The sequence below is a fragment of the Pelobates fuscus genome, chromosome 5 (genome assembly GCF_036172605.1).
Source record: "Pelobates fuscus isolate aPelFus1 chromosome 5, aPelFus1.pri, whole genome shotgun sequence".
In the NCBI taxonomy this organism is placed as follows: domain Eukaryota; kingdom Metazoa; phylum Chordata; class Amphibia; order Anura; family Pelobatidae; genus Pelobates; species Pelobates fuscus.
This window is the reverse complement of record NC_086321.1, coordinates 159,805,268-159,830,611: the sequence shown is the minus strand read 5'-3', so window position 1 is coordinate 159,830,611 and position 25,344 is coordinate 159,805,268. Positions and strand designations below refer to the sequence as shown.

Here is a 25,344-nt window from a genome sequence, read left to right as displayed (position 1 = left end):
CCTGTCACTCAGACCACTTCATTGAGCTGAAGTGGTCTGGGTGCCTATAGTGGTCCTTTAACTCTGTGACACACTCACTCAATATAATATAAATGACAATAAAACGTGTATCACTTTTACTGTGTTTAGTTGCCTATTTTTATATTTGGGAACGCACTAAAATACATGGTCAACTGTGCGAACAATGTAAAAAAATATAAAAAACAAAACAAAAAAAATGATCAACATCAAATTATAATTTTATCTTTTAATATTACAGTTAATTAGAAAGTGGAAAAAGTCATTTGCACGGTTAATCTTAAATATGTTTATCAGGGCAGGCACATAAAGTATTAAAAATGTATGCATTTATAATCAGGAGAGAAATGCATTTTCATAGAAAGAAAGAACAAAAGAAAGAAACATAGTAAATATATAACTTACATAAGAATATGTAAGCCATTATTTTGCATAAAATAAAAAAGTTTCATACTCAACATATTAATAGAAATGAGTATAACATTCAGTTTTTACCATCACAGTACAATGTTTTAAAAGTGTTTTTTAAATTGTTAGATATGTTAAAGATATTAATGTAACAGGATGCTCCCAGATTGCTGATGTTTTTACACAAAGAGGAAAGCGGGGCAGCATAACCTTGAGTACGCATGGAGAATGTTGGGAATAAGTCAGAATGATGGAAGTCTGAGTCTGCCACAATGTAACCTGAGATTCATGTTATAATATGGGTATCATGTCAATTTTGCTTAAGTAAAGAATTGCATATGTATGTGTATATACATACAGACACAAGGTCTTTCCAGAAAAAATCCAGCCGTTGTTAAAATAACGTGAACACTTTGGGAAACATCAATGTAACCTCCAAACGAAGCAGTGTGGAGTGGAATGCGCATGCATGAACAATGACCACTTCACTGTACTAGTAAGAGGGGGGGTGAAGGGCAAGCCGCCGTTGAGTGAGCATATTGACCGTGTGGCTGTTGCATTCAAAATAACCGAGCAAGTAGAGCAACATCAGTATTCTATAGCGTAAGGAATACAAATATATATATTTCCCTCTGGTCCACATCTGCTTGCCCCAACTCCCCCATGGCACATAAAGGGTTATAAAACCTTTTATTTACTCACCCAATTCCAGATTACCTAACTTGGCAATGGGTCGGTGCTCTGCCTCCTCCGACGTCATTCGACGGGGGGGCTAATGCACATATGCTTTGGGCCCTCCCCATAAGAAAGCACTGCATCAATGCTTTCCTATGGGGATTTTAATGATGCTGGATGTCCTCATGCAGAGTGTCCAGCGTCAGTTAGGAGACCAAAAGTTGGATAGCCACCAGGAAGTACCTCAAGTGGCTGCCTGATTGACAGGCACTAGAGGCAGTCTTAGCCCGGAAATGTAATTATCACAGTTTCTAAAAAAAACTGCAATGATTTACTTTGCAGGAGTAAGTGGCACAGGGACATTGCACCCCGACCACTTCAATGACCTGAAGTGGTCTAGGTGACTACAGTGTTCCTTTAAGCCTTAACATTCCTCCATGGTAACTATTCGGATGATTCAGAAGACTTTCGGGGATGATGCAATGAGTGCAGTGCAAATAAAAGTGTGGCACAAACGCTTCAAAGATGGTCAAGAATCTGTTGAAAGATTTGGCACCTTGCGACTTCTGGCTTTTCCCAAAACTAAAATCCCCATTGAAAGGTGCCTATTTTGAAGGGGACTAAGGCGTCTTTGTCTTATGTACAATGTTTCTTGTATCATGTTCAATAAATGTTTCTATTTTTCATATTACATGGCTGGATACTTTCATATATTTCTGATACACAAAAATATTGAAATTTTCTTTATATTTCGGTTCAATGCAGATAATTATTGACATAGTGTGCAATTTAAAAAAAATCAGGGTGTTGACAGCTTAATTTTGTGCTATTAGTTTTCCTAATGTACAAAGACACTATAAAAATGCTGCTTTTATTCACACGCAGACTATTTCACAAACGTACCGTTAACATTCTCAAGTGCACCCTATCATATTGCCACTTCTGCAAGTCTGGACTTGTGTAATGTTGGCCCAAAGAAGTGACAGTGTGGGCTGCGCTATCATTAACAAATATGAGAACCTTTTTTGGCCTATATCTGTTATTTTCTCATTCTAGTGTTCCAAGCAGCTGGAGACACATTGGTTTAGCAATGCTTGAGGTTTTTAGTCAACTGATACATGTGTTATGTGTATGGGTACTTTTTATAGTGTTGATGAGTTGCGAAATATCGGTTGAAGCACACAAGGATGCTCGTAATCAAGTACACATGTAGAACAGTCACTGCATCACTGTGATTGCCTATTTCCAAAGCAACTATAAAATATAATGCAGTCCATATATGATTCAGAGCAAACATTACCAATAGGTCTTGTTCTCTAAAGATAAAATATCCCCCTTAATAAATCTTGGATTAAATATTTGGGGAGTCAGATCATACTTTAACTTTTCAGTTCCATATCGGTTTGGTATACAGTTGTAAGTTACCATGTTGTATTTCTTTGAAAACCCATTTAAATCTTTCTGTTTTGCTATATATGGTGAATGTCTTGTTTATTGTACAATTACCTTTCTATGTATAGCTTTCTGCTTTTTTTTAATGTAAATATCCCACAATGAATTTAGTGACTAAATTATTGTATCCAATTAAAGCATGCTGACAGGTTCACTTGTTCTTCAACCAAACATTAGAAGAGATCAGAGATTTGATATAAGCAACTATCACAGTGTAATCATTTTGTTGGAACTGTATGAGGTGGTTTCAATGATCTCTGAAACAGATGGTTGCTTAGGTTTGTCCATTAGTAGTTTATGGGACAAGAAGGTTATCCTTTGGCCACTGTTGCACTCATTGCCATTCATTTAGCTGCCATCAGTTCCATTATCACATTATGCATAGTCCACTTCACAGTTTAGAGACCTGGAATATGTGCAGCAATAGATCATTCCCCAATGGAACATGCGCTCAAGCAGTTTGCTTCTGTAGTGGAAGATAGAAATGTACACATAGTGTGAGTATGCTTTATGTGCTATTTAAATCAGCGGTAGGCAACTGTCGACACTACTGATGTTGTAGACTACATCTCAACAGATGCTTTGCCAGCATTATGGCTGTAAGAGCATCATGGGAGATGAAGTCTACAAAATCTGGTGTGCTAACGGTTGCCTACCCCGATTTAGATTATCACACAACAAAGGGACATGAGAGAGCCAGAAGGGCTGACTTATAGCTGCAAACACTTAGTAATAAGCCACTCTGTATAGGGACACTCACTAAACTATAAACTCTGCAAAGATGCAAAGTTGATATTGGTCTTAGAGAAGCCATTTAAATTGGTTCTCCATTTTGCAGTATGTAGGGAAAATACGTGCTATCCACTACCTTTTGCTAAACCATGATCCTTTACTTACAATCTTCCAGAAATCTGGAGGCCGCAGGAGTGAAATATTCTTGGCAGCTCTAGTGTTTTCATGAATGAGATTTGAAATGGAAATAGCTCAGGAAACTCAGGCTCCTTACAGCTGTAATACTGTTAAAGCGATTATCTCCCTTAGGGCCAAACCGTTCCCCTTGCAGTAGTGGTTTTAAGGGGTTACTGCTGCTGAGTGATTGATGTCTTGTTTACAGTATTATTTCACCTGTGATTTATCTCTGTCTTGCGTTCACTTTGCAATTTATTATTATTATTTTTTTTATGGTTACATATTTATTTGAAATCTACACGTTACATGTAGTCTTTGATTTAACATTTTTGTATAAGCCTTTCACATTTTTTTTTTATATTTTTAGATAAACTTTTAAAATGTTTTATTAAAAATATTAAAATGTCAAAAATATATCATACATACAAAATATTCAAATATTATTTTGAAAAGCTAATCCGAAGAAATATTAAATTGAGGTGGTAGATCGAGATACTAGTAATTAACATAAATTTATATCAGGTTCACAAAAACAAAATTTTAAGTGCAATAAAAATAAAAATGTACTGGTGTAGCAAAATGTCTAGGAACAGGATTGGCATAAAGCCAGAGGCTTCCTGCATGAAAACTGAAATTAGTGCCCAAAAAATGGAATTAGTGCTATTATTCTGCCAAAGAATAGAACAGACGTAATGCACCCTCCCTGTGTCTTGCTGTTTTTCTTTTAATACAATTATTTTTTCTACTGCTGACAAAACAAAGGTCCATTTTATACACAGGGACACAAGATGACCTCCTCTCCCTAAGGAGCAAAGTCCTATAGATGTCTCCTCTGTAAGAACATTCGTATTGCTTTAAAGGGGCAGTATGCCCTTCATTTATTTGTGCTAAAGCAAGCAGTTTTTGTATATTTTGTTATTAATCAAATGCCATATAACGCATTTGAAACCTATAGAAAAAGAAATTGTCATATTGCAACTGTTTCCATGAGTATTGAATTCATCACTTTGACCTTGATTTAATATATTTTAACTTTTAAAATGATTTTATATTTTGAAAATGATTTTACTATTTTGATATGTTTGTAAAAATTTTATAATTTTTATATATTCATATTTTGCTTTTTTATGTATCTGAAAATGTAAAATGATTTAAAAAGCGTATCCAAAAATATTGTATTGAGGCATTTGTATGAGACATGATATGGAATGTATAAGGTTTATTAAAACCCTTACTATAGTGTAGCCCACATCAGCCCCTATTATCCAAGGTAGGAAAATGCATTTTAATTCTGTTGTTAAAAGAGTGATGTATAGCACGTTCATCATTTTGAGTAGTCAGATGGAAAGATATATTTTTCTCACATTTGTCATGGAGAAGTAGTTGTTTTCCATACAGCTGATTGGACGAAGGGCTCTAGTATTGGCAGCCTTTCTATTGTTTATAGCAATTTTCTTTGTTCTAAAATTATTTGATGGATGGTTCATATTTTTCAGCAATTTGTCTGAATCTTTTACTGTATGAGTCTGATAAATGAAAGAGAAAAAGAATGGTGCACCTCCATGCATACTCACACTTAACATAACAATATGGTTTCTAGAGACACCTTTGCATTAGGTAGAAGACTTACACAAGCTTGGTAAATGCCTGCTGACCCATTGGATAAAACATACATGCATGCTATAATGTATGTTATGATACATATGTGTCAGTAGTGTTTGTGACAAGTGACAAGAACAAGCATACGGGATATACAGAATGTACAAATATGCAGAGATAGATAGATAGACAGACAGACATACCTGAAAACTTTGCATTACAGGAAAATAATATTATCAAGGTTTCTTGGAGACATCATAATAAACATCAAGAGCAGTGTCATGCCAAAAGCATGAGTTGGTGTTTGATGTGTGTTGAGATATGCTAAGAGTTGTTTTTTGTAAACCTTGGGATGACATTTATTGTGGACTTTGATCTTGCACCAGGCCTAGACCATAAAACATCTAGATAGCCATCACCAGAGCTGGACACAAGGAATTGCATAGAGTGGGCAATAAACTGCCAGACCAACCCCCTCTGATCCCCCCCAGGGGTCTGCCCACTGAGAAACAACTAGTTTAGATATATAATGAGGGTGCAGGACTATCCAGAGAGTTCAGTTATTCATTTTTCTTTTGTCAGTAACTTCTAGGAGATCAATACCATCTAAGACTCCCAGAAGAATTCTATATGGGGTAAATCTATGTAAGGAATTTCTTGTGTTTTCTCCTATTTTATTTTATGTACTGTTTTGCAATGTGTTATCTGTATGCCATTTATTTCTGTATTTTGTACTCAGCACTGTGAATCTTTTTTGTCAGATTAAATGCTTACTTAATCAGCTTGTGTCTCTGTTCTCTATGAGCTTCATTCTCCAGAGGAAAGCTCAGGTAAACACATTACCAAAAAGGGTTAATTATATGCGTTTGATCAGTAATAGTAGAAATGTGATTCTATAATTCTCCTGTGTGTGGGTTAACCTAAGACGCCCGGGTTTAAAAGTCTTGGTGGTGGCAGTAAAGTGTGTACTAGGGGGTTAGTGTAGAAGGGATTGCAGGGGTTAATTGAGTGGTTGCTGGGACTAGCAACAGGTAACCAGGGGTCTGGTGTCATTAACCCTGTCACTTCCACACTCTCCCCACTGTCTCGGCTGGGCCTATAGCCCACGTTCGTGACAAGCAGTTCTTGACTTCTTTTCTCCTTAATACATGTTTAATAGTAATGTATCTTTTGTATTACATGATAGTATTAGGACGAGGTTAATATTAGTGTCAAAGGAACATTATAGGGTCAGGGATACAAATGTGTATTACTGATCCTATACTGTTAAAAACATTTTTTAAGGGGCCGCCCCCTTAAATAGGATAAAACCTCACCTTTGTTTGAGCGCTGGCCCCGCCCCTTATCCGCTTCCTTGCTTGAGACCGTCAAAACTTGCACCAGGGAGCACCTCTAGTGGCTGTCTGAGTAACTGCCACGGTAGGTGTCCCTAGGCAGTAATGTAAACACTGTCTTTTCTCTGAAAAGGCTGTGTTTATATTGAAGGGACACTGTAGGCACTGTGTCTACTTCATCTCATTAAATTGTTTTTTAGTGTCTGGAACTCCCTGGTACCATCATTTCATTTAGCATTAAACAGTTTTTAATGTTTTTATGTGGTGCTTTTAATAAAGAAGTATTAGCCTGAGCAACAATGGACAGCTGTGTTTGGCTGAGAGTGTCAGAGCTCTAAATGATGGAATGAATGGGAAGGAAGTGTGAAATCTGTGCCTTAGCCACATCTCCAGAAGGAGTCAGACTGTGTGTGTGGCCAGAGAGCATTATTTAGTGTTTCTGAACATATATATTATATTATTCACTCACTCACTCACTCTCTCTCTGGGCCGGCCTAAGGCACCATGCTGCCTAGGACCAACGATAAATGACTATGGGGGATAATGTATAATAAACACAGGTTACTGGCTATGGGGGGATAATGTATAATAAACACAGGTTACTGGCTATGGAGGGGGGGGGGGATAATGTATAATAAGCACAGGTTACTGGCTATGGGAGGATAATGTATAATACACACAGGTTACTGGCTATGGGGGGATAATGTATAATAAACACAGGTTACTGGCTATGGGAGGGATAATGTATAATAAACACAGGTTACTGGCTATGGGAGGATAATGTATAATAAACACAGGTTACTGGCTATGGGAGGATAATGTATAATACACACAGGTTACTGGCTATGGGGGAGATAGTGTATAATAAGCACAGGTTACTGGCTATGGGGGGATAATGTATAACAAACACAGGTTACTGGCTATGGGAGGATAATGTATAATAAACACAGGTTACTGGCTATGGGGGGATTATGTATAATAAACACAGGTTACTGGCTATGGGGGGATAAAGTTTAATAAACACAGGTTACTGGCTATGGGGGATAATGTATAATAAACACAGGTTAATGGCTATGGAGGCTAATGTATAATAAACACAAACACAAAAAAATAAAATAAAAATGAATGCAGCTTCAGAATTAATCTAAATTGTATGCTGTCTAGGAGGTGGGAGGGTCTGGGAGGGAGGGTCTGCTGCTGATTGGCTGCAATGTGTCTGCTGACTGTGAGGTACAGGGTCAAAGTTTACTCAATGATGACGAATAGGGGGCGGACCGAACATCGCATATGTTCGCCATCCGTGGCGAACGCGAACACGCTATGTTCGCCAGGAACTATTCGCCAGCGAACCGTTCGGGACATCACTAATGCCTGGATATGTATTTAAAAGCGCCCAATAAAATGTGGATTGCTGATGAACAATTAATTAAAGCCAAAACATTGATTAAAGTCAATAAAGCAAGACATTTTTTTTTCCAACACACACATCATTAATTCTTAAGACCCCAATAGATTTGCTTCTTTGGTCACCAGAAAAGCAAGTCTCCACTGGCTGCAATTAAACGTAAATGTATAAACCCTAATGAAGATAATAAGTAGATGCACCTTGGATATTTGTACCTCTTCTCTGAAATATATATTGCTTGGAAAAAATAAGGCCGAAAACAACTTACTCTTCTCACCATGCCAAGCTATTTCCCAAAAGGCAAAAAAATGTAATGAGCACAAATATCAAAAGCCAATAGCTTTAAAAATCAATATTTACGAGCAATGGGTGGTATGGATGCACAATTGTCAGATGGGTGTATGTCAATGATGGACGGGTCTGTTTGTGAAAGGGACAGGCCAACATGTAAAGTGTGAAGGACAACAATAAGAAAGCTGACAGACACTTGCTTTGGGAACACAATGCTCAGAGGTCTCTCGAAGTGCACTGACCATAATTGTGCTGCCCCGAAGTTGCTCACTGCAGTCTGAGTGTTAATGTTTGTACTTGCACTGCACTGATTGAGGACATTTCTCAATGTACCATTAGATGAGGGACACGAGGCAACAAGCTTGGTACAGTAAGGCAGAACTCTGAAATTGGAATTTCTCAGAATGGAGGCATTCTGGGCTGTAGAAACCACTACCCTATGTGTGGCTCACATTATTGAGATTGACATATAAGCATGTAAAATGGGAATATTTATATACACATTTTTATTCTTGCATTTTCAGAAAAATGGCATCATTTTCACATTTAAAATATAAATCTTTTTTTTAAAAATGTCTCCAACTTCCTGAAAAAGGCTATAAATAAAGAGAACATGTAATGAAGATACAATGCAATAAAGATAACACAATAACACAGCTCTCTAAATTATTTGTATCATTCCAAGTTGTATTTTAATGGCAGAATAATCATCCAATGCTCTACATTAAGGACACTATTCATTTTACTTGTATAAGACAAACCTATCCAATTATGAAACAACAAATGGATTTTAATAAGAAACAAGCACAATAAATTCTTCACAATGATAGACACCAACCCAAGCTCGCTCTTTTAGAAACACGTATACCCCATGTCGATTCACAGCCCAGGATTTGACAGGATACGATTTGCTGTCCTCATTAAGAGCACAGAGAGATGGTTTTGATCCTCTCACTGGGAGCTGCAAAGGCATTTACAAAGATGTAGTAATAATTCTTGCATAAAACAGTGTCCAAATTGGAACTCCCTTTCAGAATAATCTCAAGTGGAAGGTTACATCGCAATGCCTAACAGTAAGTGTAAACTGTCACTAATTATGTGAATGTTCCATCAACACATTCTACTAAAGTGCAATTAGCTTGCTTATGTTAAAATAATAATAATAATAATTGTTCAAAAAATACAATCCATATGCTTAGACTGAACTATCCATATGCTTAGACTGAACTATTTTTACAAAATCAAAAAACGTGGAACACAGATATAAAGTTATATAAATCATCCACACAACAATAAATGTATGTTCTCTTGGAACATTTTAGTGGCCTTGTTGAGTGGCACTCAACCACTTAGTAGGTACCTTTGAAACCTGTGAAAATATTTTATTGGCTTGTCCCTGACTATTCTCTGTTTGCTCTATATTAAGTTCTGGTATAATTTACTCATACTTTAATTTATAATTTACACTCTGCATGTTGGTTCTCCCTATTTGTTGACAAGTCCCAATACAACTGTTGCAGTCTGTACATTATAGAATATAAATAAAACAGATTTACTTTTTCCAATCTTGTGGCTATTCCCCTGTTAAGAAATGTGTTTTCTTCGTTTGTTACAAGTTGAGTCACTGACATGCTCCTCTAAGTCCCCCAGCCCTTGTCCTCAGCTTTTGGATGTATGTTATGTCCTTTCACAACAGGCTGACACACTTCTTCTGTCGTTGGGTCTGCCACATTTCTGGTCTACATTGCCTATTTTGGGCATTGCAGGTGATGCAACAACCCTCTAGACTGACCCCTGTCCCACTGTCATACATAAAGCTGTAAAGTATGTGTATGCAGTTTCCTTGTTTCATATCTCATGTCTTGTTTTCATATCTGCCATTTGTTTCATAACCTGTGCATTGGTTCCCTGTGCTCCATTTGTTTTATGGACTTGCCTTGTTTTCAATAATTAAAATTAAAAAAAAAATGTTTTAAAGCCACCCACAAGCATTATATTCTAATGATACAACAGAAAGCATCCCTGTGAAAGGAGCATACACCGTGGAACCTTGATTGGTATAAAGTGTCATCATGCAGCAATAAGGCATTTTATTCTCCTGTACGAGTGAATTTGCAATTATTAACTCTGATATCAAATAATGCAAAGGGCTTAACTATCTGTGTTTACAATGACCTTTATTTTTATGGTAACCTGAATTCAGTTTCTGAACCTGCTTCCTAACAACCATCCTTATTCTGATCTCCAGGCCATTCCTGGAGATAAGTTCATCTAGGTCTACCCAGGTCATTATTGACCCTTCAATGCTTCCTTGAACTGAGATTTGACACCTCATTACACATTGGGTTAACACAATGGCACTGCACCTCTTGGTGTTTGCAGATGACACAAAACGTTGTAAAATAATACAATGTGAGCAAGATATTACTTTGCTGCAGAGGGATTTAGATAGACTGGAGGACTGGGCACTCAAATGGCAGATTAAATTTAATGTTGAAAAATGCAAAGTTATGCACTTCGGCGTAAAGAATACACAAGCAACGTATACCCTTAATGGAAGCGAATTAGGGATAACAACACACGAAAAGGACTTGGGAATTGTTATAGACAACAAACTATGCAACAATGTGCAATGTCAATCAGCAGTGGCCAAGGCCAGTAGGGTATTGTCATGCATGAAAAAGGGCATTCATTCTCCGGACGAGAATATCATTTTGCCTCTTTATAAATCACTGGTAAGACCACACATTGAATATGCTGTGCAATTTTGGGCACCTGTTCTAAAGAAGGATATTATGGCACTAGAAAAAGTGCAGAGACGGGCTACAAAATTAATAAAAGGAATAGAACATATCAGCTATGAAGAAAGGTTAACAAATTTAAACCTATTTAGTTTAGAAAAACGTCGCCTGAGAGGGGATATGATAACATTATACAAATATATTCGAGGCCAATACAAACCATTGTGTGGAAATCTATTCACAAACCTGACTTTACATAGGACACGAGGTCATGCGTTTAGACTAGAAGAAGATTTCGTCTAAGGCAAAGGAAAGGGTTTTTTTTACTGTAAGAACAATCAGGATGTGGAATTCTCTGCCTGAAGAAGTGGTTTTATCAGAGTCCATACAGATGTTCAAACAGCTACTAGATGCATACTTGCAAAAACAGAATATTCAAGGATATAATCTTTCAATGTAGGGTAATAACTGCTTGATCCAAGGATAAATCTGACTGCCATTCTGGGGTCAAGAAGGATTTTTTTTCCTAGCTTGTTGCAAAATTGGAAGTGCTTCAAACTGGTTTTTTTTTGCCTTCTTTTGGATCAACAGCAAAAAACATATGTGAGGAAGGCTGAACTTGATGGACGCAAGTCTCTTTTCAGCTATGTAACTATGTAACTATGTAACCTCAGTTTAGCTCTTGTATCATTGGTCAATCACTTGCCTCATACTCCTACCCACATCTTTCCATTTGTTAGTAGCTATGAAAGGGTGTCTATCAACCAACCACTGTGACTGCTACACACATTCTAGCACTCACACCATGTAGTCATTCACTTTACAATACACATTATAGGTCAATATATTAATATACATAAATATAATATGAGTGCAATCATTAAATATTATTCATACTATAAAAATAACATATCTATAGCTCTTTTCATAACACACAAACTGTGAGACGGAGACGGTCGGAAAGAAAACTGCTTTTCCACTGACAAACAAATGAGGGAAGTGTCTAAACAATACGTACAATAGATCTCTCTAATTACTCCAGCTGTGGGGTAGGGCTGTCATTAACAGAGCCATTCAGTTTAAACCTCTCCATTGCCCCCTTCACATAGGACAAATAAACAAATTGATCACCTATTGAAGAGTCTAAGCAGAAGGGGGTAATCAGACACATATGTCATAACAAAAGAGGGAGCATGACACAATAAATTATCAAAAATGGCCTGTACATGTCAATAATGTAATCCAATGTTTTATGAGACAGTGAAAACACTGCAGATTCAGTATATTATCAGCACAATAAAGTATATCAGGCTAAAGACAAATATATAATATTTTCTTGCTGCCTAAAATAGGAGCATCTATTTTAACACTTACTAACTACCATCAATTGTATTCATTTTATATTTACCATTAAAGGACCACTCTAGGCACCCAGACCACTTCAGCTTAATGAAGTGGTCTGGGTGCCAGGTCCAGCTAGGGTTAACTAATTGTTTTATAAACATAGCAGTTTCAGAGAAACTGCTATGTTTATCAATTAGTTAAGCCTTCCCCCAAATCCTCTAGTGGCTGTCTCACTGACAGCCGCTAGAGGCGCTTGCGTGATTCTCATTGTGAAAATCACAGTGAGAGCACGCAAGCGTCCATAGGAAAGCATTATGAATGCTTTCCTATGTGACCGGCTGAATGCGCGCGCAGCTCTTGCCGCGCGTGCGCATTCAGCCGACGGGGAGGAACGGAGCGCTGGAAAAAGGTAAGTTTTACCCCTTTTCCCCTTTCCAGAGCCGGGTGGGAGGGGGTCCCTGAGGGTGGGGGCACCCTCAGGGCACTCTAGTGCCAGGAAAACGAGTATGCTTTCCTGGCACTAGAGTGGTCCTTTAAACATAGTCTTAAAATTTTGCTTAGCTGCTTTAAATCATGTAACTTACCCAACCTTTCTGGTCTGTGTTTTCAGCTAGATCTGTAAAATCATTAGTTACCTTATAGTTAGACAGTGGAGAAAGAGTAAAATTGAATGTGATCATTCAACTCGGAGTATAAAACGTATTAATGCTGTCAGTATTTCTATCCTAAAGTATTAGAAGCAAGCTAAACCAAAGATCAAAGATCAGAAGCATGGGGGACAGAAAGGGCAATTGCTAACTTTCTGTATGAACATATTGACATACCGCTTCTCTCAATGAGAGGCCAGTGGTATGTACTATTTCTCTCAATGGACAGCCAGTGTTAGACTAAGTATGTAGCCTGAGAGGATGGAAGCTGTGGAGCAGTGTCAGGCCTAAACATTGGGGTTACATTGTTACAAAACTGTTTAACTCCAGCAGAGCTCCTGTAGTGATGCCAATTGCAAACAGCCGGGATGTGATGTATGTAAGAATGTGTATGAGAATGTGTATGTATGAGTGCAAGGGAAAGTGTGCGTGAGAATGTGTATATGTATATGCATTTGAATGTGTGCACGCAAATGTGTATGTGTGCATTGGAATGGGTATTTATGTAAGTGTGTGTGTGTGTGTATACACATATATGCACACACTATGTGGACAAAAGTATTATGACCTATCCCAACCCCTGAAAAACAGCTTCATACCATTATCCCTCCTCCACCAAACTTTACAGTTTGCACAATGCAGTTGTTCTTTTGGCATCTGCCAAACCCAGGCTCGCCCATCAGACTGTGAAACAGATTCATCACTCCCCATAACACATTACCACTGCTCCAGAGTCCAGTGACACAGTGACTACTTGACGTTTGACATTGAACTTGGTGATGTGAGGCTTGCATGCAGCTGCTTGGCCATGGAAACCCATTCCATAAAGTTCCCACAGCACATTTTATGTGCGGATATTAAATTAAGTTTGGAACTCTTCAGCTATGAAATCAGCAGAGCTCTGGCAACTTTTATGCACCATGCTGCTCAGCACTCAGTGACCTTGAACTGACTTATTGCAAAGGTGGCATCCTATCACAGTACCAAACTTGAATTAACTGATCTCTTCAGAACAACACGTTTTCACGAATGTTTGTAAATGCAAACTGCAAGGTTAGGTGCTTGATATTATACAGCTGTGGCAATCAATGGGTCTGTCTGAAACACCTGAATTCAAGAATTATGAGATGTGTGCGAATGCCTTTGTCCATATAGCATATATTTATTTTTTGGAGTACTGGTACACTTCCTAAAGTAAATCAGACCCTGTGTGAGTCCTGCGAGTGTGGGCGTCACAATTGCGCAGCTCTCACACAACCACTCTTGGAGCTGGACAGAGAGCTTTGTTATACCTGTTTCACAGCCACACAAAGAGGAGTGTGAGGAGTGTGATGGTGGGAGCATCAACATGTATCTTTGTCTATGTAGCCAAAAAAGTCCTGCAACAGTCCTGATGTAATTATTTTTAGATCTTTAATCTGCTGTTCATATGAAATACAATATTTTTTTGCTTTTATTATTGACTTCTGCAGAGTTATAATAACAAGTGAAAGTAATAAAGAAAATGAAAGGTACAAAACTTTTCCTTTATTTTGCTTATTATAATATACAGATGGTGTTAATCTCTTTGTTTGTTGGGGATGATGACAATACAATATTTTTAACCAGAGTGGTGGTTCTTGTACACGGGCAGGGCAAAAGGGAGGACCTTGAGGTCCTATTTCCCAGGGGTCCGGTGACTTGTCAGTCTGCACATGCAGCCCCATTACAACATAAATAAGCATAAGTTAAGCAACAACTTGATTATGTATGTATACATATAATAACGGTGACAAAGCAGAATATTTGAAATCTGAGTTCAGTGCGCACACACTCATTCGCTTAGGCCCCAATTCTGTGGCACACTAGAAGATAAAAGAGAATTTATCTTCTGGTATTAAGTATCAGTATTGGTCATCCTCCAACTTCTAACACATGCTTTGCTTAATTACAGGATACCATTTAGTTTAGACATCCATGGCTGAGAGGTTTAACTATGTAACAAGATTAGTCTAATCCAGCATTAACCTATTTGAGCACTTCACAGTCCAAATGAATCATGTCTAATGAGTAAACCCCACCTGGAACCTCACAATAATCCTAGTTTCGTGACTTATTTCCCAAAATTCAGCTCTATCCTTAATAGTTTTTTTTTTTTTTTTTGCAAATCATTTGCAAGCTGGTCATGAAAATCTGTATAAAAGCCACAGGTCATCATTTTACCTAGGAAGGCACAAGTTGTTTCATGCACAGAAAATAATTAACAATTGACAGTGTAACACAAACTTCTTTAGCAGAAGCAAACCGTATCCGTGCCATGCAGATTAAAGGACCACTATATTGCCAGGAAATCAAACTCGTTTTCCTGGCACTAAAGTCTTAATAAGTCCCCTTTTCCCTCTTGTCCCCTCTCCCGCCGGGCTCCAGAGGGAGGAAGGGGTTAAACGCTTACATTTCTCCAGCGCCGGGCTCCCTCAGCGCTGGGGACTCTCCTCCCTCTTCCGACGTCATCCGCCGAATGCGCATTCAATCAGTCCATAGGAAAGCGTTTCTCAATGCTTTCCTATGGACGCAAGCGTCTTCTCACTTTGAAAATCGTCTGTATCAGCCTCGGCGTCATCTTGAGCTTGACGCTGCTGGTCTTTTTTTTTTACATACCGGGACGGGTCCGTCAATTTTGTCTATTTCAACGGTGGAGTTATGCAGGGGGCGTGTTCGACTTCCGGCGTGAGCGGACGCATGGGGTGAGAGATCCGTTCCAAGCAGAGCCGGTGAAACAGCGTTAAACAAGCCAGAAAGCTAACCAGCGTCTTTCCCCGAAAGGGTCCTGGACACGTTCTAGGGTGAATCATAATCACTGTGACTGTGAGGTGGAAATTAATGACATTTAAAACATTTTTTTTTTATATATATTTTTGTTATTCATTTTATATTACATTTGCTCTAGTAACTAATTCCCTTTATTTATTGTAATATAACATGATGTGGGAAAAAAAACCTGCTTGTAATTTTGCCCCAAAGGTCACAATTTGAATTATTAATTTTAATACATGTGACACTGCTTTTATTAACCCAGTAACCTATTTGAGTTTATAGCTATTGAATATCATGAAGCAACCTTATGATGAAATCAAATACATACACAAGCTTGAATTTCAGATGCCTGCTGGTCATACAATATTCTGGTATTCAGGATGCGAGATAAAGGGCTCGAGTTGCCATGGAAACAAAAGTGATGTATTTGTATAGACAGTATAATAAAGCTATGATGAAAATGTATATATAAAAAAAATAATAAATGAGTAATTTCTGGAACATAAGGATCCTTCCGGCTCCAAAATCAATAACAAGAAAGGAAAGAAGTATATTTCAGCTTGGAGTGAGAATATGTTATTAAAAAATAGTTTACAGTCTGTCAGTAAAAATAAGGAAGTCTATCCAATTAGAGAGTAGACAATAGGTCCTCTGGTTCATGTGCCCAAAATGAGTGCTTTAGTAGAGCCTATGATGTATCAAAGAAAACCGCAAACAATAATAGCTAAATCACATTTACTTTCAGGGCCTTCACACCTAACTAATTAGCGGTTGACTGATATAATTTAGCCATAATGTTTTTATTTAGCAAATTTGTGCTCAAATTTAGCACGTGTAAATTTTACAACTAAAATTAATTATTATAAGCAGTCATTTCAAATTGTGAAAAAAGGTGTTAAAGACAAAGATATTATGCAAATGTTTATGTATAACACAGTTGCACGATGGGTACCTTACACTGATAAACTATTTACCATGTTATATAGGTTACTAAGTAATTTAATAAATGTTAACATATAAGATCCAAAATATAAATAAAAAATAAAGCAAACCTTTTAAACAACTGATGGAGGTATCCATTCTGTTGAGATTAGCCAATTATTTGTGTAATGTACACAATTCTCCATGTGCCACCTGAAAATGATGACATGTCTACTGACGTGCATGTAATATTTATTGAATACATTTCTATCTCATGTAAGGTATGGAAAGTGCAATTAACTTGTGTTCACCTTACCCAACCTTGCTGGATTCTTGTTTTATTTTTATTTTCAGTCTTTGTAGTGATGGATACCCATGTATTGCTAGACTTAAATAGTGTTGAATTGTGATTACTTTGCTTCGGCCAAATTAGATGGAGTTGGATATGCCACAAAGTAAACTGGAATCATTACCTGCCTTCAAAGTATCCTGCCTGGTTTGTACCTCTTAAGACTTACTCTTTTACTTTTTGCTTAAACTCTTTCTTTTGAATCTACTTGTAGCACCATCTCACAATACAATGAATGGGTCTCTATCTAGCATCCATGCTTATGCTCACTGCTTGGGTGAAATTTATAAAATATTGTCACTCTAGCTATTACAGGGCAAGTGTCATCGCCAATTCCAGCAACTGGGCTGTTGCTCATGTGGAGCATCCCTTGATTTCCCAACTGGTGACAAGGTGTAAATAGAGTCTTAACGTTGCTTGACCAAGTACCCTACTCACAGAAACAGTGTACTCAATGTACAATCTTACAGCATCAATAATGAGCATCTGGTCTACTAAGCACACAGATTAAACAGCCTCTGCTGTACGTTCCCTGCTTTCAGCATGCCTGCAGGGTAGGCAAGGAAGGCATGGTGGGTTCTAATAGAATAGGAGTAGGGGGAACAATTCATGTCACAGTTTATAAGCAAGAAACCAACCAGATGCTGCTGCTTTGCAAATTTCCATCTGGATCAATAATTTGAGTAAGTAATTCAGACTAAGCAGAATGCATTTTGCAAGCAGAAGATTGATGATTGATGAAGCAGGTTGGCCCTGACAAGGACCCTTTTATGTCTGTAAATTAAAAAGGTCTTGCCATTGTTTTGAATTATCAGTGGGAACAGAATTTTACAACAACTTAATATCCAACTGTTCAATCACTTATGGCAAAGGTAATTGCAAAGGTTTGTTTTAGAGGTTATAAGATTGGTTGAGTAAGGCACTGTTTACCTCTTGGTTCTGGCGCCATTATTTAATTTACCAATTACCTGCTGTTTTATATCCCCCATTACAAAGCTGTAATGCAATTCAGAACATGTTGGCAGTTTTTAAATGATATTAATAGTAAAAAGACGTGTCGGATATTTTTCAAATTCCAATTAACAATGCAAGCATATGTTTAAACACAAGAGGGTGCTGAAGTATGGCAGATTCGGTTCTATCTGCATACATTAAAATCTGTTTTCTTTCATTGAACAGGGAACAGGCAACGGAAGTGAATTTATTAGTGCTGTAATGCAGTGCTCATCAACCTATTCTCACCCGAGGCACACCTTATCTCTTCCCAGAATTCCACGGCACACCACAAGAAAAAATATAGGAGGAATAAAGTGTATATACAGTTTAGTGTACTTTTCCCCACAGAAAATGCCAGTCTGTTTTCACATTAAAAAACAGTGAGTTTATCCATTAATATATACTACAGTACATTTTCAAAATAATAAACATCATTCAGTTTGCTTATTAAAAACTACTACCCGTTAATAAATGTCACAGTACGTTTGCTAATTAATAAACATCACAGTCAGTTTACCCATTACAAACATACAGTCAGAATGTGTATCTGACTATGTGTATTTCTGAGTATGTCTGGCATTCTCTACCAGTGTATGTACCTGAGAGTGTGTGGCTGACAGTGAGTATCCTTGTGTATGAATGTATGACTCTGTGAGCATCTGTTTGTTTCTGTCTGGGACCATATGTGTGTGGTTTGACTGTGTGTATGATGAATGTCTTCAGGGGTGATTGTGACAGGGGAGTAAAAGTGTAACAGGGCAAAGGGAGGTAAGTGTGGCAGAATTAGTGGGGTTAATGTTAATGTTACATGGTGAGTGTGACATGGCTGAGGGGGTAAGTTTGGTTGGGGTGAATGTGGCATTGTTGGAGGATGAAGTGTTATTGGGCAAGAGGATATGAGTGTGACAGGATTTAAGGGAGTTAATGTGACAGGGTGAGTATGGAAGAATGTGACAGAATTAGAGGTGTTAATGTGACAGTGGGAGTGTAACATGGTTGGAGGAGGGAGTGTAACATGGTAAGAGAAGGGAGTGTGACAGGGCTAGGAGAGGTTAGCATTACCGGATTGGGGAGGGTGGGGTTATGTGACATGGTGAGTGTGGAATGGTTGGGGGTATGAGTATGACAGGATTGGGGGGATTAATGCGATAGGGTTAGTGTGGCAGGGTGAAGAAGCAGTGAGTGTGACACAGTGATAAAGGATGAGTGTGACAGGGTTGGGGGTGAGTGTGACAGGATAAGGAGTTGTAAATGCCATAGGGCAAGTGTGGCAGAGCTGGGGCAGATGTGTGTGGGAGGGAGTAACAGAATAAGGAGGAATCATGTGAGTGTGGTTAGGAAAAGGAGAGGGACAGAATGTAAGTATGTTCGGGTTGTGATAGTGTGTGTGGAGGGTGACAGTCTGGGGCTGGCTGTGTGTGTGGGTGTCAGTTAATGTATGTAGGGTGACCATGTAAAAATACCTTTTTTTATCTAGTACTTGATTCCCTGGTGGTCCAGCGGTCTTCCTTCCTGGTGGTCCTGAAGATCTCACTCCCTGGTGGTCCGGTAGCCTTGCTATCCAGTATGCAGATCTGCAGGGTGCAGACAGGTAATGTGGTACAGGTCTTACAAGCTCCAGCATTTGAAGTGTCAGAGTGATGCCATAGTAACCTGCGGCAACGACCTGACTGGCTGAGCTTGCAAGACCTCTACCACATGGTCTACAACTCTGAACGTGGCGCAGCTGCAGACCAGCGGCAGTGCTGGCCTCTCTCTCCCCAAGGCAGACTGAATGGAGGGGTCCCCATACCTGGCGGCCTATAGGCCAATTTACCAGGCTCCTCCCGGGGTCTGGCCCTCAGTCACAGAATGAGGGCTTGATAGATCAGTCTTCCCTAAGGTCCATTGGGACCAATGCACGGGCTGGCTCTGGGCAGCTACACACCTAGCAATGTGCTGCGGTCAGCCGCGTACACCCGTTGCGGAGGACTGCTGTAATGTATCAGTATTAATGTACTCTTATTTATTTATTTTTTTAATTCTTTATTTATGTTATCAGACTTGGTATTAACAGGAAGTTAGTTAGTAACAATCACATTGCAAGTAATAACCAATCATATCAACTCCTTATCTCCATTCACATAAACATAGTCAAGAACATTTTACATTTAACATATAATATAGGTAACCGAAAGAGTCGGATCGAACAGATCCTCTGATTTACAGACCTGTTGAGGATATCTTTCCACACTCAGTGAATCTAATTACATACGTAACGTTATTAGTTGTTTTCTCATGGATTCGTGTGTATGTCCTTTATTGGAAAGGAATAGCCATAGTGTCTTATCTAACCCTTAGGTATGGGGCTTATTGATTCGTATGGCTAGGCCTTGGTTTGTTGGTAGGGCTTGTAGATTGTTGTAAGGTGCTTCCCTTCTAGCTATACCGATGTCATTTTAAAGTTTCTGTCACATTTGTAGTGGTAGTTATTCCCCCAAGGGTGGGGGAGAGAGATGAGAGATGATAGGATAGAGAAAAAAGTAAGAGGTTAGAAAGGAGTCTAGTGGAGGTGGTGGGGGGGGGGTTAATTTTGAGTTTTGCTTCTATGTTATCCTGATAATTATACGTACATGAGGGGAGGGGCGGAGAGAAGGTGGCCGAAGCGGTGAATGTATGTCTCTGGGTGTCAAGTATCTGTTGATCTGTTGGTCTCTTGGTCGTCATGTTATTGAAAGTATTATGTATCACTCATCCTCATTATGTTCCTAGGGTAATGCACTCTTTTAAAGTTTTCAGGTAACTGTAAAAAGAGGAGGACTTCCAGTCACTCAGGCAGCTTCCTGGATCAGTGCTGCACAACGTCTGCATTGGGCGCTGAAAATCCCTCATAGAGATGCACTGATTTAATGCATTTCTATGAAGAGTTGCTGATTGGCCAGCACAGTGTTTTGCTGCGCCACTACCACTCCTCCTCCTTAGCTGAGATAATCATGAGAAAGTATTGGATTGACTGAGATTGTCAATTCTCATGATGGGAGGGCATGGTATTGGCTAAGATTGTCAACTCTGATGATCTCAGCCAAGGAAGTGGATTGGGAACGGGGCCAGCATTGTAGACTCACCCTGAGTCTCGGCCCTGAAATAAGGGTGAATTTTTATCTTATTTAAGGGGAGCAATCGAGGGCTGCCACCTAAATTGTGTTTTTACCACTGTAGGGTCAGAAATGCCCTATACTGTTCCTTCAAGACTCTTTGTAGACTCAGGCTATAAGTATGGTAAGATTTTTCATACTTAGCACACTATGCATGTGTGCAGGTTAAAAACCCATTTTGTGCTTATTTTTAAAAATCTTAATATAACAAACTGTATGCAACAAAAATGCTTTGTTTAAGACTAATATTTATACAGTTAAATCTTATAATATTAGTCACAGAGTTCATTTGACCACTGACCATTCATTACAGACAATTTTAGGCCATTTCTGGATAAACATTTAAAATGGTATTTTCTAAATATTACAATATGAAGAATATATCAGATACAAAATATATATCAATACTTCAAAAATGATCAAAATATGAAACTTGTAAAATATTTTTAATAATATTAAATAATGAATAAATAAATAAATATTACATATTTTTAATCAAATCATATGTAAAGCTTATCCAGCAATATTAAAGTGAGGCCTTAGTGAATAGTCCGGTTAAAGAGAAGAGTAGAATGCCCCCAAAGACAAATAAGTTCCATAAAAACTGTGGCAGCATTAGTACCCATATAATGTTTCAGGTCTGAATTTATTTAAAAGTTTTTTTTTATTTTTATCTTTTTTTGTTTTATACACTGGTACATTGTTTTATACACTCGTACACTTATCTGTTATTAATCTATTTAAGATTTAAGATATTTTTTTTTTTTACATAGTAGAGTTTTACAGTGTGCAGTATTTAATGATCTATAATCACTAATGTTGCGGACCACGGGTATCCCGACTGGTTACCTCTGCTAATTCCCTTCCTTCAGCCGGTCAGGAACCATGTAAAAGTACAAATCGACCCATTAACTCTCAGTAACCGGACGACACACATTCCTGGAGGTACAACACAAATGTATTGGCCACACACAGCTTTCATGCATAACCCCGTGCAAGGGGTTTTCCACACAAACATATAGGGACACATCCCAAGATCCTCCCTGTCCCTGGGACTCTACCGCGGAAAGGGACTTCCCTTTGTCCCCAAAGCCCGCCACTGTGAACACAGGGTGTCCCACACTAGCCGCCAGGGGGTCCTCTTCCCAGGAGCCTCTGTGCCTGGGAGTCCAGGCGCGGGAAAAAGACACCGTCCCTTGTCTCCTAGGCACAGAAAAGCCCGCTTGCAGGAAAAGAGCTGGTCTCTTTGTCCCTGCAGGCACCAACAAGCCCGCCAACCTAGCCAGTGCCCCATGAGGTTTCCCACCAACCTCAGGGAACCTCACAGTGGCGTCTTCCTCGACCAGGCTCCACTTGCGAGGTCCCTATATTGAACCTTTTGGGATATGAATGCTCCCCTTGGATGGCATTCGTCTATATAAAATGGCAGCCACCCAAGGGAGCACTCATGAATTACTTCCCTCGCAGTTTTCACACTTATGTTGCGAGTGCGAACATTCTGATTAATTGGTGTGAATGTTCCATTGGGGAACCGGGGAAGTCCTCGTTCGGGAGACGAACGAGTTGGGAAACAATCCACGAATGCTCCCCCTGGTGGCGTTCATCTGTACGAATGGCGGCCACCCAGGGAAGCACTCATTAACTGTTTCCCTTTGCGGTTTGACACCTATGTAGCGAGATGTGAATGTTCTAACCTTACATTCTAAAGGTATCGAGGTGGCCCCTGTTCGGATGCTGAATGGATTGCCTTCGTGGAAGAACTCCCGAACGGGGAGCGGGCACAATAAATGGAAGAATGGGGAAAACACACACAATGTAAAGACAGGCAATTCACGGACAGGCAGTGGGTCTGCCACAGCCAACATGTATGAAAAAAATCTCATTGAAGAGAGAATCTTATTTTAGTTTTTAAAATCCCCCCATACCTTCAGCTTGGTTGCTTCATCTAAGTGTTGCTTCTAAGTGTGGTTGGAGATATTCTGGAGAGTTTTACAGAAGCTTCAACTGTCTAAGAGTTGTGCTAAGAGTTTTCTTTTTTACTGTTACAGGTAAGATTCATCTGTAGGAAAAGGTTACTGATTGCACAAGGTTTGATTTCCTGTTGGTAATTATAAGGCATTTGATTTGATTAGGTAGCTACTTGCTATTGATTGCTGTTTAAATTAGCTATTGTTTGCTAATAAGCAGAGGCCTACCCAGGTGTTAAACATTCCTAGTGGGAGGTGATTTTAGGAGTATATAAGGGTAGTTGCAGGGCCCGCCTTAGGCATTTGGGCGCCCTGTGCAAAAAATCTTCACAAGGGACTTTAACTTGTGGCTTGGTGAATGGTGTCGGGAGCAAGGATTTGGCTTTATTGCTCATGGTAGCTCTGTTTGGAATGGAATTAAACTGTACCAAAAAGATGGTTTGCATCTTTCTCAAAAGGGAACAAATGTTCTCAGTGAGCAGTTCAGAGGTTTTGCTAGGATGTATTTAAACTAGGAGGGGGGGGGGGGGCAAAAGGGTGATAAAACATCAATCCAATTGTCCCCCAAAACAAGGACAGAAGGTGCCTGTAGCAAATGTGTTCAAAAATGATAAGCTTAGAGTCATGTCTACAAATGCTCGCAGTTTAGGGAATAAGATCCATGAACTTGTGGCAATAATGGCAACTGATAGTGTAGATTTAGTCGCTGTTACTGAGACATGGTATAATGAGAAAAATGACTGGGACATAGCAATACCAGGGTACTCTTTATATAGAAAAGACAGGGAAGGCAAGAAAGGGGGAGGGGTGGCCCTGTATGTAAAGAATAGCATAAAATCTAGCCTAATAAAGGTTAGTGAGGCGAACATAGAGTCCGTTTGGGTTACGTTAGAATTTGGTAATCACACAGTAACTCGTGTAGGTGTGATTTATAGGCCCCCAGGACAAATTGAAGAGTTAGATAATCTACTAGTTGAAGAAATAGCTAAAATGACAATAAAGGGGGAAGTTATCACCATGGGTGACTTTAATCTTCCTGATGTGAATTGGAAAACAAAAATAGCTACTTGTGCCAGGAGCACACATATTCTAAACTCCCTACTGGGATTGTCTCTAAAACAAGTCGTTGAGGAGCCAACTCGTAAAAAGGCCATACTAGATTTAGTGTTAACAAATGGAGATTTGGTATCAGATATTACTGTAGGTGAAAGTTTAGGATCCAGTGATCATCAGTCAGTGTGATTTAATATAAGAACAGTGACTGAGTCACACCACACAAAAACAAAAGTTTTAGACTTTAGAAAAACAGACTTTTCTAAAATTAGAATATGTGTAACAGAGTCATTATCAGACTGGAGCAATTTAAATGGAGTCCAAAAGAAAGGGGATTATTTAAAAGTTGCACTACTGAAGGCAACAGAAAACTGCATTAGGCTTGTCAGTAAAAGCAAAAAATTCAAGAAACCACTGTGGTACTCCGCAGATGTGGCCAAAATAGTAAAAAACAAGTTAGCATTTAGTAGCTATAAAAAAAACCAGAGTGAGGAAGACAGAATGACCTATAAGATTAGGCAGAAAGAGGCTAAGCAAGTTATAAGAGCTTCCAAATCAAACACAGAAGAGAAAATAGCACAGTCAGTAAAAAAGGGGGACAAAACTTTTTTTAGATACATAAATGAGAAAAGAAAAGTAAAACAAGGATTAGTTAGATTAAAAACAAAAGAAGGAAGGTATGTAGATGAGGATAAAGGTCTAGCTGACTGCCTCAATGAATATTTTTGTTCGGTATTTACAGATGAAAATGAAGGAAAGGGACCTCAGTTAAGAAAAAGGATAAATGAGTCATTTATTACACGTGAGTTTACAGAGGAAGAGGTTCTATTTCAACTGTCAAAAGTAAAGACAAATAAGTCAATGGGGCCTGATGGAATACACCCAAAGCTATTAAAAGAGCTTAGTGGTGTACTAGCAAAACCATTAACAGATTTATTTAACCAATCATTGATAACAGGAGTAGTCCCAGAAGATTGGAAGTTAGCGAATGTTGTGCCCATTCACAAGAAAGGTAATAGGGAGGAGTCGGGTAAATATAGGCCAGTAAGCCTTACTTCAGTAGTGGGGAAAGTGATGGAAACCATGTTAAAGGATAGGATTGTTGAACATCTAAAAACACATGGATTTCAAGATCAGAGACAACATGGGTTTACTTCAGGGAGATCATGCCAAACTAATCTTATTGATTTTTTTGATTGGGTAACTAAAATTATAGATCAGGGTGGTGCAGTAGACATTGCTTACCTAGATTTCAGTAAGGCTTTTGACACTGTTGCACATAGAAGGCTTATCAATAAACTACAACCT

At 38.7% G+C, this 25,344-nt stretch overlaps 1 protein-coding gene across 1 annotated transcript in view; it reads right to left on the bottom strand.

Moving 5' to 3' along the window:
• TTC28 (tetratricopeptide repeat domain 28) overlaps positions 1–25,344 on the bottom strand; it is a 521,381-nt gene that overhangs the window by 436,625 nt on the left and 59,412 nt on the right. The gene's annotated exons all lie outside the window — the stretch shown is intronic.